This window comes from Antechinus flavipes, chromosome 1 (genome assembly GCF_016432865.1).
Source record: "Antechinus flavipes isolate AdamAnt ecotype Samford, QLD, Australia chromosome 1, AdamAnt_v2, whole genome shotgun sequence".
Classification (NCBI taxonomy): domain Eukaryota; kingdom Metazoa; phylum Chordata; class Mammalia; order Dasyuromorphia; family Dasyuridae; genus Antechinus; species Antechinus flavipes.
The window spans coordinates 271,250,777-271,264,871 of record NC_067398.1 but is presented as its reverse complement, the minus strand read 5'-3'; positions in this window follow the sequence as shown (position 1 = coordinate 271,264,871).

Here is a 14,095-nt window from a genome sequence, read left to right as displayed (position 1 = left end):
AAGTGTTTTTCCCCAATTACATATAAAGATAGTTTTCAACATTCATTTTTATAAGATTTTGAGCTCCAAATTTATCTCCATTCCTCTTTTTCCAAACCCCTTTCCAAGATAGCAAGAGATTTGATATGTTACACATGTATAATCACATTAAACATATTTCCACATTAGTCATGTTGTGAAATAATCAGAACAAAAGGGAAAAACCATAAGAAAAGGGGGAAAAATGAAAATAGCATGCTTTGACCTGTATTCAGATTTCACAGTTCTTTCTCTAAATGAGTATGGCATTTTCTATCATTAGTCTTTTGGAATTGTCTTGGATTATTTTAGTTTTTTGTAATTGTCTTAGATATGGCATCCAAGCATAATCAATCAATTAACATAGAACTAAGTCTATCATAGTGATCATGGCACAGTGTTGCTGTTACTGTATACAATGTTCTCCTGGTTCTGCTCATTTTACTCAGCATCCCTTTTCTTTCCTGCTTTTCTGCTTACTCATCATTTCTTATAACACAGTAGTACTCCATTACATTCATGTAACACAGATTGTTTAACCATTCCCCAACTGATGGCATTTCTTCAATTTTCATTTCTTTCCCACCACAAAAATTTTAGGCATAAAAAATTTAGGCATAGAAGTGTCTGCAGTCAGAAAAATGAGGCTTCCTGACTCTAAATCTGGCTGGTACTCTTATCTACTATGCCACCTAGTTACTTACATTGTAAGTAATTACAATGTGCCAGTTAATACAAAGACAAAAGCAAATCACTCATTGAGTTTAAGTAGTTTACATTTTACCAGGGGTGACAGCATATGGATGCATATGTTAAATATATTTTTATATATTTATGTGTTGTACAAGAAGAATCAGACTGAAATATTGTACAATTAGCCTGTGAAGGAAATCCAAAATGCAGGCAGGCAAAAATTTAGGGATTGGGAATTCAATGTAATGGTTCTTAGTCATCTCCCAGAGTTCTTTCGCTGGGTGTAGCTGGTTCAGTTCATTACTGAATTCATTAGAATTTCAAGCTAAATTTTGTAGAGATGAAGGTAAGGAGTTAATTCTAGGTATGGAGTGGGGACAGATTGTACAAAGTCACACAGAGCCTGGAGTTGAAATATGTGAAAGGATCTGCCATCTAATACATGCACTGTGGTACTAGGGGGGCACATGATAATTTGAGGGAAAGTAGCTCTAAGATTCTTCACCATCACCGTCCTTACTTCCACCCTTCCACAACACAGGTAGAGGAGAGGTTGCTTCCCTCATTAGGCTTATCCTCCTTAGGCTTCATGTTCCTCAAGGAAAAGCTATTGTTAGGTCAAGGAGATATGTAAATCATCAGATGAGCTTATACATTCCCCATTTATGAGAAATTTGCATTTACTTAAGATCTATACTTTAACATCTTTCTCCTGTACAAACAGGATTTATACCCACCTCTCCTCAACATTTTAGGTCACTTTGGCATGAGGGTTAATGTTTCCTATTCTGTTGAAAGCAAAAATAGCTTCTTAATTCACTATTTGGGTTGACATGAACCATACAAACAAGGAGATAGGTGACCACCTGATTGTTTTTTTTTTTTTTCATTTATCAGATACAAAGACATACATGGAATGCAAAGGAGATATAGAGGAGAAGTAAATGAGGTCAGTAGATACTGACTGCTTTTGGGTAGCAGCCTTCTGTATTTTCTTCCCTTAATCAGGCAAGAAACAAGTTAGGGTGGATAGGGAGCATCCTACTAATTCTGATGACTGCCATCTTACAAATCATAGTCCACCAGAGTCCCTTAGGAAGTCCTCCCAGAGATTGGATGCACATGCTAAATTCTGCCTTAGCCCTTGTTCCTGCATGACATAAGATGGAAGATGTTCCCAATCTTATTTCCCACAATTCCCAAAGCCAAGTTAAAAAAAATCACCAGACGGAACTCTTCAATATAGTCTATTCATCCAGTTCTGCAGTCTGGTGTCTCTATGGCAACACTCTCAGGGCAGCAACCAGGGAATTAAAGGGTTATAAAAGACATCATAAACATGGTCAGACATAAAAAGGACATTTAAAGCTCCATAAGAACAAGCACTGATAAACAAATAGAACAGATTTAAGTATAAACATTACTAGAAAAATAAATATATACATTACATAGCAGCAAGAATTAGACTATACACATAGACCAAATTCATTAGATATCTCTGAGATTATTTCCTCATACGTAAGACATAGCTAATCATCTGTCCTAATGACCTTCATAGTGTTTTGTGAATGTCAAATGAGATGTAAACATGCAAATTATTTGTAAAGCAACATTATTAGACTGCAAGTTCCTTAAGGACAAGGTCTCAGTTTTATCTTTGTCTTATATGTAGATACAAATTATAGTTCAATTCTAATGTATCATGATGGCCTGGAGGCAGCCCTGGATTCTCTAAGATCATGACAGACAAGCACGAAGTCCTCCTATTTGGGGATAATGTCGGTGATGGAAACTATGCTATGCAAAGGCCAACCTAACTAAGGTCAGAGGTGCTTGGTCACCAAATTGGCTGCAAGCCTTATATGAAAACACGGTAACATTTTATACCTCTCTTACCCCCCATCCCACAATCTTTATCTTTCTATCTCAAATCCCTACCATATACTTGTTGATTTTTTTCATATTTAAACTTTATTCTGTTATTATTTATTTGTAAAACAAATATATAAATATAAATTGTTATTTATATATTTATTTAAATTTTCTGTATCACTGGCTCTAGGCATACATATATATATGCATACATCCTCTCTTTCTTTCTCTCTCTTTCTCTTTCTCTCTCTCTTTTTCTGTTTACAAAAACAGACATATGTATACATATATATATTTATATATGTAGATTTTAGAGCATATGAATAATGATATATGTATATATGAATATATAATTATCATATAATATAATTGAGATATATAAATAGATTATAATATGTGTATATATATATATGTGTGTGTATGTGCCTGTATGGAGAAAGAAAGACACAAAAAGGGAGAGAGGAGGAAGTTGTCTTTTTCAGAGATAGATTATGAAATTTATTGCAGTTCAAATTCTAGCTCTGCTACTCACTCTCTGAGCAACTTGAAGCAAATAATTTTCTATTTTTGAAATTCATTTTTCTTATCTGGAAAACAAATGGTTTTAACTAGATTGTGTATCCTTAATGTGTGTCCTAGACCCCTTTCAGACTGGTGAAATTTATGGATTCCTTGTCAGAATGATATTTTTAAATATACTAAAATAACACTAAAATTAGAACAGAAAATAAAGGTTAATGAAAATACAAATGTAATTTTTTTCCCATCCAAGATCAAAAGTCCCTTGAAATCTAGTCATGTATCTCTCTGTTTGAATCCTCAGACTAATTGTCTCTAAGTTCCTTCCAAATCTGAATCTCTGCTCCTATGACAATATCAGGTCTTAGAGTGGTTGCTCTCTGTATTGGTGAAGGGAACAATCACAGTGATGAAATCAGGAATGCTTAAAATATTGATATATATGTATGGCACTGTGCCTTCATTTCTTTCAGCAGTTTTCATCTAAGGACCCCTTAATGCTCTTAAAAATTGTTGAAGGCCCCTCAAAGAGCTTTTGCTTATGAAGGTTATATCAACTGATAGTTTTCATATTATAAATTAAAACAGCTTAATAATGATATGAAAATTGTTTTGACTTCACAGATCTCTTGCCAAGATGTCTAAGACCCTTAGGGTTTCCTGGATCACACTTTGAGAAACACTGATCTAATGAATGAATGAAATGTGAAATAGTACAAATGGTATGAGAATTTATTGTTCAGTCATTTACAGTCATGTTCTGCTCCTCATGACCTAATTTGGGATTTTCCTGGCAAAGATACTGGGGTGGTTTGCCATTTCCTTCTCCAGCTCATTTTACAGATGAGAAAACTGAGGCAAACAGGTTAAGTGATTTTTTTTCCACTTGGAGGGAGAAGATTATTAATTTTTCTTTCCAGGTGATAAAGATTTGCCTACATTAAGGGGGTAGGATGGCAGGAACTCTCTGAATGGTAGAAACATTATGAAATGAAAAATTAGAAGCTTGGGTGCACTCTAGGCAGAGCTTGTGTTGCCCAAAGGAACAGCAAATTTGGAGCAAGATGAGTAAATGAACAAAGTATTGTTTTCCTGACAACAATCAGATGAACAGGCAGCTAAGAGATGAAAAGATGTGCTTTGGTGATTCTTTGGTACCCTCTTGAGCTAATGGAAACAGAATAAATGGAACCAGAAGGAAGATATGTAGAAACTGTTGCTAGGGAGACAAATCACTGTATAATACCACTAATTTTTGTTTATTTTATTGTTGTCTTTTGTTTTAATATCTCAGTTATTTCACCCTTAAGTTTCCTTTCCTCATACTACTACTGAAAACTTTCTTGGAACAGTGGAAAATACTAAATCAAAATCCACATCAGAGCAAACAAAGTGCTAAACATGAAGTAAGAAAAACTTGGGTTCAAATTCCACTTCATAGGAGTATTAATTGTACAACTCTGAGCCTCAACCAGATTGCCAAAGCAGTCATAGACACACAAAAGATTAAGAATCTCTATTCTATACCCAAATAGCCTCACATGGACCTCAGTTTTTTTTTTTTTTTTTTTAGTTATAAACTGTGGGAGTTGGAGTACATGGATTTTAAACTTTCTTTCAACACCAGATGGAAAATCCTATGAGTGTCGCAGCTGCACATACATACATAGACATTCTCTGTCTATAATTCCTACCTCCACTGAGGGAAAAAAAAAAAGATGTCTCCTTTAACACTTTTCTAGATAGAGATTGTCCATATAATTCTTTGCACTTTTGTTGGTCTTTGGTGTTATTGTCATTTACATTATTGTAATTATTGTGTTCATTTGTTTTCTTCATTTTGAATTACTTTATATAAGATTTTATTTCATAGAAGATTATATTTCTCTGAGGATTGAGCAGCTTGGTGAATTACTAGATAGACTGTTACATTTACAGATAAGAAAATCTGAATTCAAATTTTGCCTCCAATATTTGCTAAGTGACCTCGGACAAGTCAATGAAATTTCCTTATCTTTAATGTGGGAGAAAGACTTGAAGGCCTCTTAGATCACTTCTATCTTTAAAGTTATGATCCTATATCACATATTTCATTATATTTAGATATCATTTGTCCAAGTACTCCCCAATGTTCATGCATTTTTTCCTAATAGTAAAAGTGATATTACAAATATTTTGATATATAGAATTTTTCTTTTTGTCTTTCATTTCCTTAGTGTATTTGCCTAGTATTGAGATCATTGGGTCAAAGGATATGACCAGCTATTTTTCTTGCACAATTCTAATTTGTTTTCCAGCAATTTATTGCTCTACCAACAATATATTAGTAGACATGACTTTCCATGTTCTCCTACATGATAAACATTGACTGTTTCTACTTTTGACTACCTTTGCAAATATGTCAAAACAGCTATAATTCTAATTTTTTGCCATAACATGTGAATAATACAAATTTCTTAACCTACTGCTGTATATATAGTTCAGTGATTTATCTGTTCCCCAATATATTAAAAAAAAACTAATGGAGAGAATACTGATGTTAATGCAATAAAGGCTATTACTGTCTTCTTTCTCTTCTTTCTTTCCTGATATAAATAATCATTAACTATTATAGTTTGAAATAACTTAGAATTCACATCCAAAAGAGTGTACTACTGTGCAGAAAAGTGACATGGCTAACAGAAAGCTATATAATTAGTGACTGCTATATAATTAGTGGTCTTTCTGACCAATGTTTTCAATGGGGTGCAGAACTCAAGGTGAGAGAGGAAAACTCTGTCAAAGCAGAGTGGTCCCTAAATGGCAATTTGTAGTTTTAAAGAGTTCCCTGGGAATTATTGAAATATTGCAACATTTCCAATATCAAACAGCCAATATGTGTCAGAGGCAAGACGACCTCAAACCACATGTGATTCCATAATGTGCCTTAAAAATACCATATCATACCATACCATACTAGAGATGGCAACCTAGGATCCACAGACCAAGGAATCCATTTCTGGATTTCAGGGCATTTATGAACTTTGATGGAGAAAAATTATATCTTTATTTTCATGAATCTTTGCTGTAATCCTATGTATTTTATTTCATACATTATTTTAAGAAAGAATTCATAAGCTTCACCAAACTGCCAAAGAGATCCTTGATATATAAAATATTAAGAACCTCTATTCTGTACCTAAATAATCTCTGTATTGCAGAGAAGCAAGATGACTTGCTTATTTTTACAATAAACAAAAATCAAAATGGGAAGAAAAAATTCTTCTTAAATTTTTGCCTTGGGAATCAGAATCAGAAACGAGAATGGGTCTAATTTATCTTTACTGATATTAAAGATTTCTAAATAATTAATAGCTTATTTTTCACATATCAAGTATTTTTATTTGTTTTAATCAATCAAGATTCACCTTCTAATCCTACCATCTCAATATCTCATTACAAATATATATAGTCAATGAAAACAAATATCCACATTGGCCATGTCCAAAAGAAAAAAAAAAGTTTCATTTTGATTTCTAAGTTCTTCTCTTTTCTATCAGGATGTGGGCCGCATGTTTCCTCATTAGTCTGCTGGAATCCTAGTTAATCATTATGTTGATAAGAATTCAGTACAATAGAATTCCATCATATTTATATACTATAAGTGTTTATCCATTCTCCAATTTATGGAAACTCTCTCAAGTTTCTCATTCTTTGCCATCTAAAACAAAAAACGTATAAATATTTTTGCTTAAAACTAATCCTCCCTTAATCTGCCCTCTCTCTCCAATTTCTCTTTAGCCTGTCCTCTCTCCCTTCTATTTCCTCATTGAATGAAATGTATTTTTGTACCTCTGTGTGTGTATTTTCATTCTTCCTTCTTTTGACCAGTTTATATGAGAATCAAGTTTAAATGTCAGCTGTTCTTTTCCAACAACTCTCTCCTCATGGTTTGTTTGTACAGATGTCTATTTGTGAACCCTGATTATGTGAGATAATTTTCCCTTACCTTCCTTTCTTTCTTCCTGCTCTACTCTTTCTCACCACATCCACCACCTAGAGTCTTATCCATCTTTTTCTCTCTTTCCATTTTTTTCTTAAAAGATCAAGACATGGCAGAACTATTTTCAAGTCTTGCCTAATTGGACTCCCTCTATGATCTCTGATGATGATAGGGTCCAGAGGAGATATATGTATCATGTTCCTATATTTGAATGCAAGCTATATATTCTTGTTTGCTCTTTTGTCATTGTTCATTCAGGTTTAGCATTTTTTTGTTTGTTTGTTTCTATTCACTCTTGAATTTGAACATCAAAGTCTCTCCACAGCTCAGGTTTTTCCATCAGGAATACTTGGAAGAATTTGCCAGTACTTCATTAAGGATCTTTTTTGTTTTGTTTTGTTTTTATCCTGTAATATTATATTCAGTTTTGCTGTGTAAGTTATTCTTATAGGCCCATATCCTTTGTTTTCTAGAATATTAGATTTCAAGTTATTTTTTTCCTTTACACTGCTGATTATTAAATCAGGTGAGATCCTAACTGTATTTAAATTCTTTCTTTCTGACTGTTTGTTATATTTTTTTTCTTTGACCTAGAAGCTCTAGCTTTTGGTTCTGAAATTTCTGGGAGTTTTCATTTTGGGGTTTCTTTTAGGAGGTTACTTGTATACTCTTCCTATTTCTACTTTATCTTCTGGATCTAAACTATGTGGACTTTCTTCTAAGACTTCTTGAAATACAACATCATGGCATTCAGATAGTCTTAATTTTTTTCTTCTTGATCTATTTTCTAGCTTAGTTGCTAGGCAATATTTTCATTTTTTTCTTTTTTTCAGACTTTGACTTTGTTATAATATTTCTTGTTGCCTCTTGAAGTCATTGGATTCTATTTTGTCCACTATAATTTGGACTTAGGAAAGGTTTTGTACCGCTTATGCCAAATAATTCCTTTTCCAATTTTTTCTTCTTTAACTCATTTCTTTTCCACTTTTTCCATCAAATGCTCTCATTCCATTTATAAAACATTCTAAAATTCTTTTTAAAACTCTTATTTCTTCAAGGAATTCTAGTTAAGTTCATACCCAAACTATGTTTTTCTTTGAGATTATACTTGATGTTTTGAATTCATTTGCTTCTATGTTTAAGTGTCTTGAGTCTCTCTGAACCATAATTACTCATTATTTTCGAGTTCTTTTTCTGTTTGTCCATTGTTCCAACCTACTTCCTAACTTTGGACTTGATGTTAGGTCTGGGCTCTGATACACTTATGTAAGGAAGACCTGGGCTGTAACTATTGCTGCTTTCTTGAGGCATTCAGAATTGTATTATTCAGGATCTCAAGAACAAGCTGGGCTTCTGTAAGCTTTCAGGGCTCCCAAAGCATCTGATGTGAGGCAAATTCTGATTTCAGCCTTCCTGTTTTGAACTTCTGCATGTTCCCAACTTGGGTTTAACTCTATGCATAAGCAGATTGCTGCTGCACTCCACCCTTATAACCAGTTGAAAAGCTTTATTGGTTCAGAGAGGCAGAATTTTTGGTTCCCTTTTAGGACAGCTTTCCTGGGATTTCTGCTTTGACTATTCTTCTGCACTAGCTGCTGGAAGAGAGATCTACTTTATGCCATGGGTGGGAGTCACACCACTGTTGCTGTTGGTTTCTAAAATTCCTTCTTTCTAAGTATACTGCCCAAGGCTGGCCTCCTTATCCAGAAAAGGGAACCACATATAGCTCCCCTTCTTATTGCACCCTGGATCAGGTAATGGACAACAAAGCAGCTATCAGATAGTGCCCTTCCCATAGCAATGCCCTGGCACATTGGTCAGGTTCTGTAGTACCCTGCCAACATGTTCCTGTGACCTCTCCTTATTGTGAGCAGATCTCTCTGTCTTCTGCTTACTGGAACCAAAGGAGTTGCTCTGACTTTTTTTTTTTTTTGGCCTTAAGATTCGGTCTGTTTCATTTTCTAGGTCTACATGTAAGAACTATGTATGGGACCTTCCTCTCTACCATCTTGGTTCCACCTACCCGAGTATTTTTTAAAATAATCTTTCCCTCCCATTATCCCTCTTCCTTATTGAGGAAAAAAAATACAAAACAATAACAAAAAAAAATCACCTGAAAAATAAAGATCTCAATTCACAATTGTATAGTTGACAAAACAAATTCTTACAATACCCCTGCCTCTTCTGCACCTTGTGTTCATCCCTTCTTGGTCAGTAGGTAAGTAACATGTTTCATTTTCATTCTTTTGAACTTGGTTTATCATTGTGTTGGACAGAGTTCTCAAATCTTTCAAAGCTATTTTTCTCTCTAATGTAATCTCTAATGTAATGTCATCACATATAAATTGTCCTCCTACTTTGATCAGTTTGGTTCTCCATCAGTTTATAGAAATCTTCCAAGTTTCCTCTGACATCACATATTTTATAATTACAAATAAGATTTATGAATGGGCATCCCACTTTCATGAGAATGCATCCTCATTACATAAATTCTACAGTCTTCGGCTTACAGGGAAAGCAAAAAAATAAGGCCACTTCATATCCTTAAGCTTAGTCTTGCTTTTTAAGGGAGAAGCAGGGGCAGCTAGATGGCACAGTGGATAGAGTACTAGCCTTTAAGTCAGGAGGACCCCAGTTTAAATCTGGCCTCAGATGTGACCTTGGACAAGTCACTTAATCACAATTGCCTCAAAAAAACCCAAACAACAACAACAACAAAGAGAGAAGCCAATGTAAACTCAGTTCAAATCAGATCTGGACTTGTTGCTAGGAAGGAAAACCTCACTGAGTGGCTCCTTATGAGGCTCTTATTAGTGAAGTCTGTCAGTGGAATTCCAGAATTCTGAAGATATTCCTATTGATAAGCCTGTTTCTTTCTCTCTTTCCCACCAAATCTTCCTCTCTTACTACTGGCCTGAATTTGTCTCAGAAACAAGAAATTGTGGCTGAAAGTACCTTGTTGGGAAGTCTTCCCCAATTTCTCTTAATACTAGTGATTTCCCTCTGTTAATTATCTCCTGTTAAACCTGTTTATAACTTGTTGTACATATTTATTTGTATGTTTTCTTCCCCAATGCAATGAGAATTCCTTGGACTTTTCTTTGTTTGCTTGGACTTTTGGGGGGTATTTTCAAGGCATAATACATTGCCTGGCACATAATAGGCACTTAATAAATATTGAATGATTGATTAACTGGTCAGCAGAGTATGGTACTCTTTATACTATGTGATTTGATGTATGTATGTATAGTAGATAAGATTCTGGACTTGGAGTATGAAAGATTAGGCTCAAATCCTATCAGTCAAATATTTCCTGCCTTTATGATGTTGGGCAAGTCACATAACTGTTTCCTCATCTATAAAATAAAAGGGGTAGAATAAATGGCCTTAGCGGGCCCAGAGAGTCCCAGAGAGGCGAGGCTGATTCTGAAGAGCTCTCAGAAGGCATTTAAGTTTAAGCCAGTTTATCAAAGTCAAGGGACTGTGTAGGAGTGCAACCAGAGAACACAGCCTCAATCACTGGTCCAGTAGTACAAAGGCAGTACGGGACATTTTGGATTTGTGTAGCTTTCTGGGAAGAAGAAGGTGTACTGGGGAGAGGGAGTGGAGGGCATATAGCAAATCTAGAGACAAGGGAATCAAAATTAAGCTAGGTGTTACAGTAGGTTTAGAGTTGGGAAGACCTAAGCTCAAGTAGCTTCAACTTGTTTAACTCAGGTTCCTTAATCTGTTGTCAGGATCAGGTAAGATAATAGTAAAGTACTTGGCACATAATAAGTACTATAGAAATGTTAGCTATTAAAAACAACAACAACAACAAAAGAAATGTTAGCTATTATTATGAATATTATAAAGCTGGTAGATAAAGGTTTTAGGGAATAAAATGTCTGAGTTAGTCTTGGAAACTCACTGGGAAAATGTCTGCATTAATGCTTATTTCCTTTTAACATAATGGGATCTTTAATCATTATGTGCAGCAGAGATTTAAAGGGCCTTTTACTCAAGCTGTATATGGTCAAACAACTAAAAGACCTTTTCTGTTTGACTTACCACCTAGTCTTGTCACCCGTTGTCCTGTCTACAATTGCCTGAAATTCTGATGATGTAGTAGAAATATATTGAAGAAGAAATTCAGATTTAAGTCTTGGTAAAGCCACTCCAGCTAGGTGACCATAAAGAAATCAGTTTCCTTCTTTGGGCCATTTCCTTATATATAAACTAAGGGTAATATTTGCACTATCTACCAATATTAATCAATAAGCATTTATTAAGCATGTTATGTGAGATTATGTTAGACAATGGGGATATAGACACACAAATTGAAGATAGTCCCTGATCTCAAAGAGCTTAAAAGGGAGAGGGGCTGAATATAGTACAAGTGAATCAAATATGTGCAAAATGAATACAAAGTGATTTGGGGGATAGAGCAGAATGGTGCTGTTAATTGGAGACATTAGGAAAGGTTTCTTAAAAGAAATGGTATTTGTGGTAAACTTTGAAGGGAGCTAGGAATTCCAAGAGATAGAGGTGAGGAAGGAAAGAATATTAGACATGGGAAGGAGCCTATGCAAAGGTTTGGAGGTAGGAAATAAAAATGTCATATATGAAAAATAGTAGATACATTAGTTTGCCTGAAATATAGACTTAAGTGATAAGAAAGTAATGTGTAACCAACCTGAAAGGGTAGAATGGAGGCAGATTATGAAAGATTTTAAATGCCAAATATTCTAGAAGCATAAGGAGTTTCTTGAGCAGGGGCATGATAGAAAATTAAAAAATATCAATTTGGCAGTTGATTAGAAGATGAATCAGAGACTGGACACAAGATGACCAATAAGTAGCCTATTGCAAAAGCTTTGTGAGAAAGGATGAGGACTTGGCCTATGGTAGTGGTGGCCATCCTGACAAAGCAAGTGGAGAGAGGAAAGAAAGGAAGAGAGAAAAAAAAGAGAGACCAGAGATATTAAGAATTTGCAACTGATTAGATACAGGGTGAGAGGAGTGAGTGAAAGTAAAAAGTCAAAGCTGACTCCTGAATTAAAAAACATGGTAACTAAAAGAAAGTGGTACCCTTGACAAACATAGGAAAATTAGGGGAAGGGAGGATTTGAGAGGGAAAATCTCTTTTAATAGTGTCTTATTTTTTTTCTAATTTTAAATAAAGACATTTTTTAATATTCATTTTTATAAATTTTTGAGTTCCAATTCTTTCCCCTCTCTTTCTAAAACAGTAAGCAATCTGATGTTATATATGTTCAATCACATAAAATAACTTTCATGTTACAGTTATGAAAAAAACAGAACAAAAGAAAAAAAATTAAGTAAAAATAGTATGTTTTGATCTGCATTCAGAGTCCATTAATTCTTTCCCTAGATGTGGATAGGATTTTTGATCATGAATCCTTAGGAATTGTCTTGGATCAGTGTATTGCTGAGATAGCCAAGTCTTTCATAGTTGATTGTTAATGCTGCTGTGTTCAGTGTTCTGCTGGTTCTGCTCATTTCACTTCACATGAGTAATTTTTCAGAAATCCACCCATTCATCATTTCTTATTGCACAAGAGTATTCAGTTATCTTCATATAACACAACTTGTTTAGTCATTCTCAGCTGATGGACATTAAAGGAAAAATCTTGAGTTTAGTTTTATACATGTTGAATTTGATGTGCCTGTGGAACATTACAGTGAAGCTGTCCGGAAGGCATAGAGACATAGAGGAATAGAGCTCAGGAGAGATATAAAAATTGAATATATGTTTATTTTAGAGTTATCAATAGAAACATATGAATGTATGCAAATTAATGAGATTTCCAAAAGCTATTTTGAAGAGAAAAGATGGTCCAGGACAGAAAGATGGTCCAGGACAGAATCCTGAGGTATAGCAATACCAAAAAATGAGCCTAAGAAGGAAGCTGAGAATTTATCAGGCAGATAGGAGAACCTGGAGATCAATGTAATAAAGACTTGGGAGAAAAGAATACACAGAATGAGCAATGTTCAGAACTTCAGAGAAATCAAGAAAGATGAGGACTAGAAAAAAGATCATTGAATATAGCCTAAAAAGGCCATTGGGGACCTTAGAGAGAACATAAATTGGCAAGGAAGGAAACTGGGAAACATGTAGACAGGAGGGGGATACAAAAATAAAACAAAAATAAAAATGGAAGCATGAAATGAGGACAGCTTCTTTTCTAGAAGTTTGACTATGAAAGAGAGAAAAGATAGAGAAAACTTCCCTTAAGGGGATGGTAGGACCAAATCAAGGGTTGTTTTTTGTTTTTGTTTTGTCAAGATGGAAGAAAGATATGGGCATCTGTAGGCATTAGGGAATAAAACCACTGGCTAAGGGGAGGTTGAAAATTAGGGAAGAAAAATGGATAATGTTCCATTGATATCCTAGTGGTCCTCCTCTGACACTCTCTAGGTTATTAACGCCCTTCTCAAATCCCTGCTACTCTGAAGAGAACAAAGTTTAATGTAAAGCATACATTACAGCATTATTAAGTATAATGGGACCATCTCTTCCCCATTTCTGAGAGCTCTGATTTTCTCAATGTAACCCAATATTCCATTGGCTGTTACCTCACACTGCTGACTCATTTTCAGCTTGTAGTCCACTAAACCCCCAGATCTTTTTCAGAACAACTACTCTTTATTCAATGTTTCACTCACATCTGATTTACTGTACCCAAGTACAAGATTTTGCATTTATCCCTACTGAATTTCATCTCATACAGAATTTCATCTGGCCATCCAATCAGATATGAATCCATCTGATCTGTTATTGCCATATACATATTTTTCCATCTTCTCTACAAGAGGAGAATGAATTTTTTTTTGCTTTACTATAATCTAGATAAATAATAGCCACAATCCCTTCAATAAAGAGAGCTAATTCAGTTTCAATTGATCAAGGATGGACAGAAGCAGCTATCCCCAAAGAAAGAACACTGGGAAATGAATATAAACTGCTTGCATTTTTGTTTTTCTTCCCGGGTTATTTATACCTTC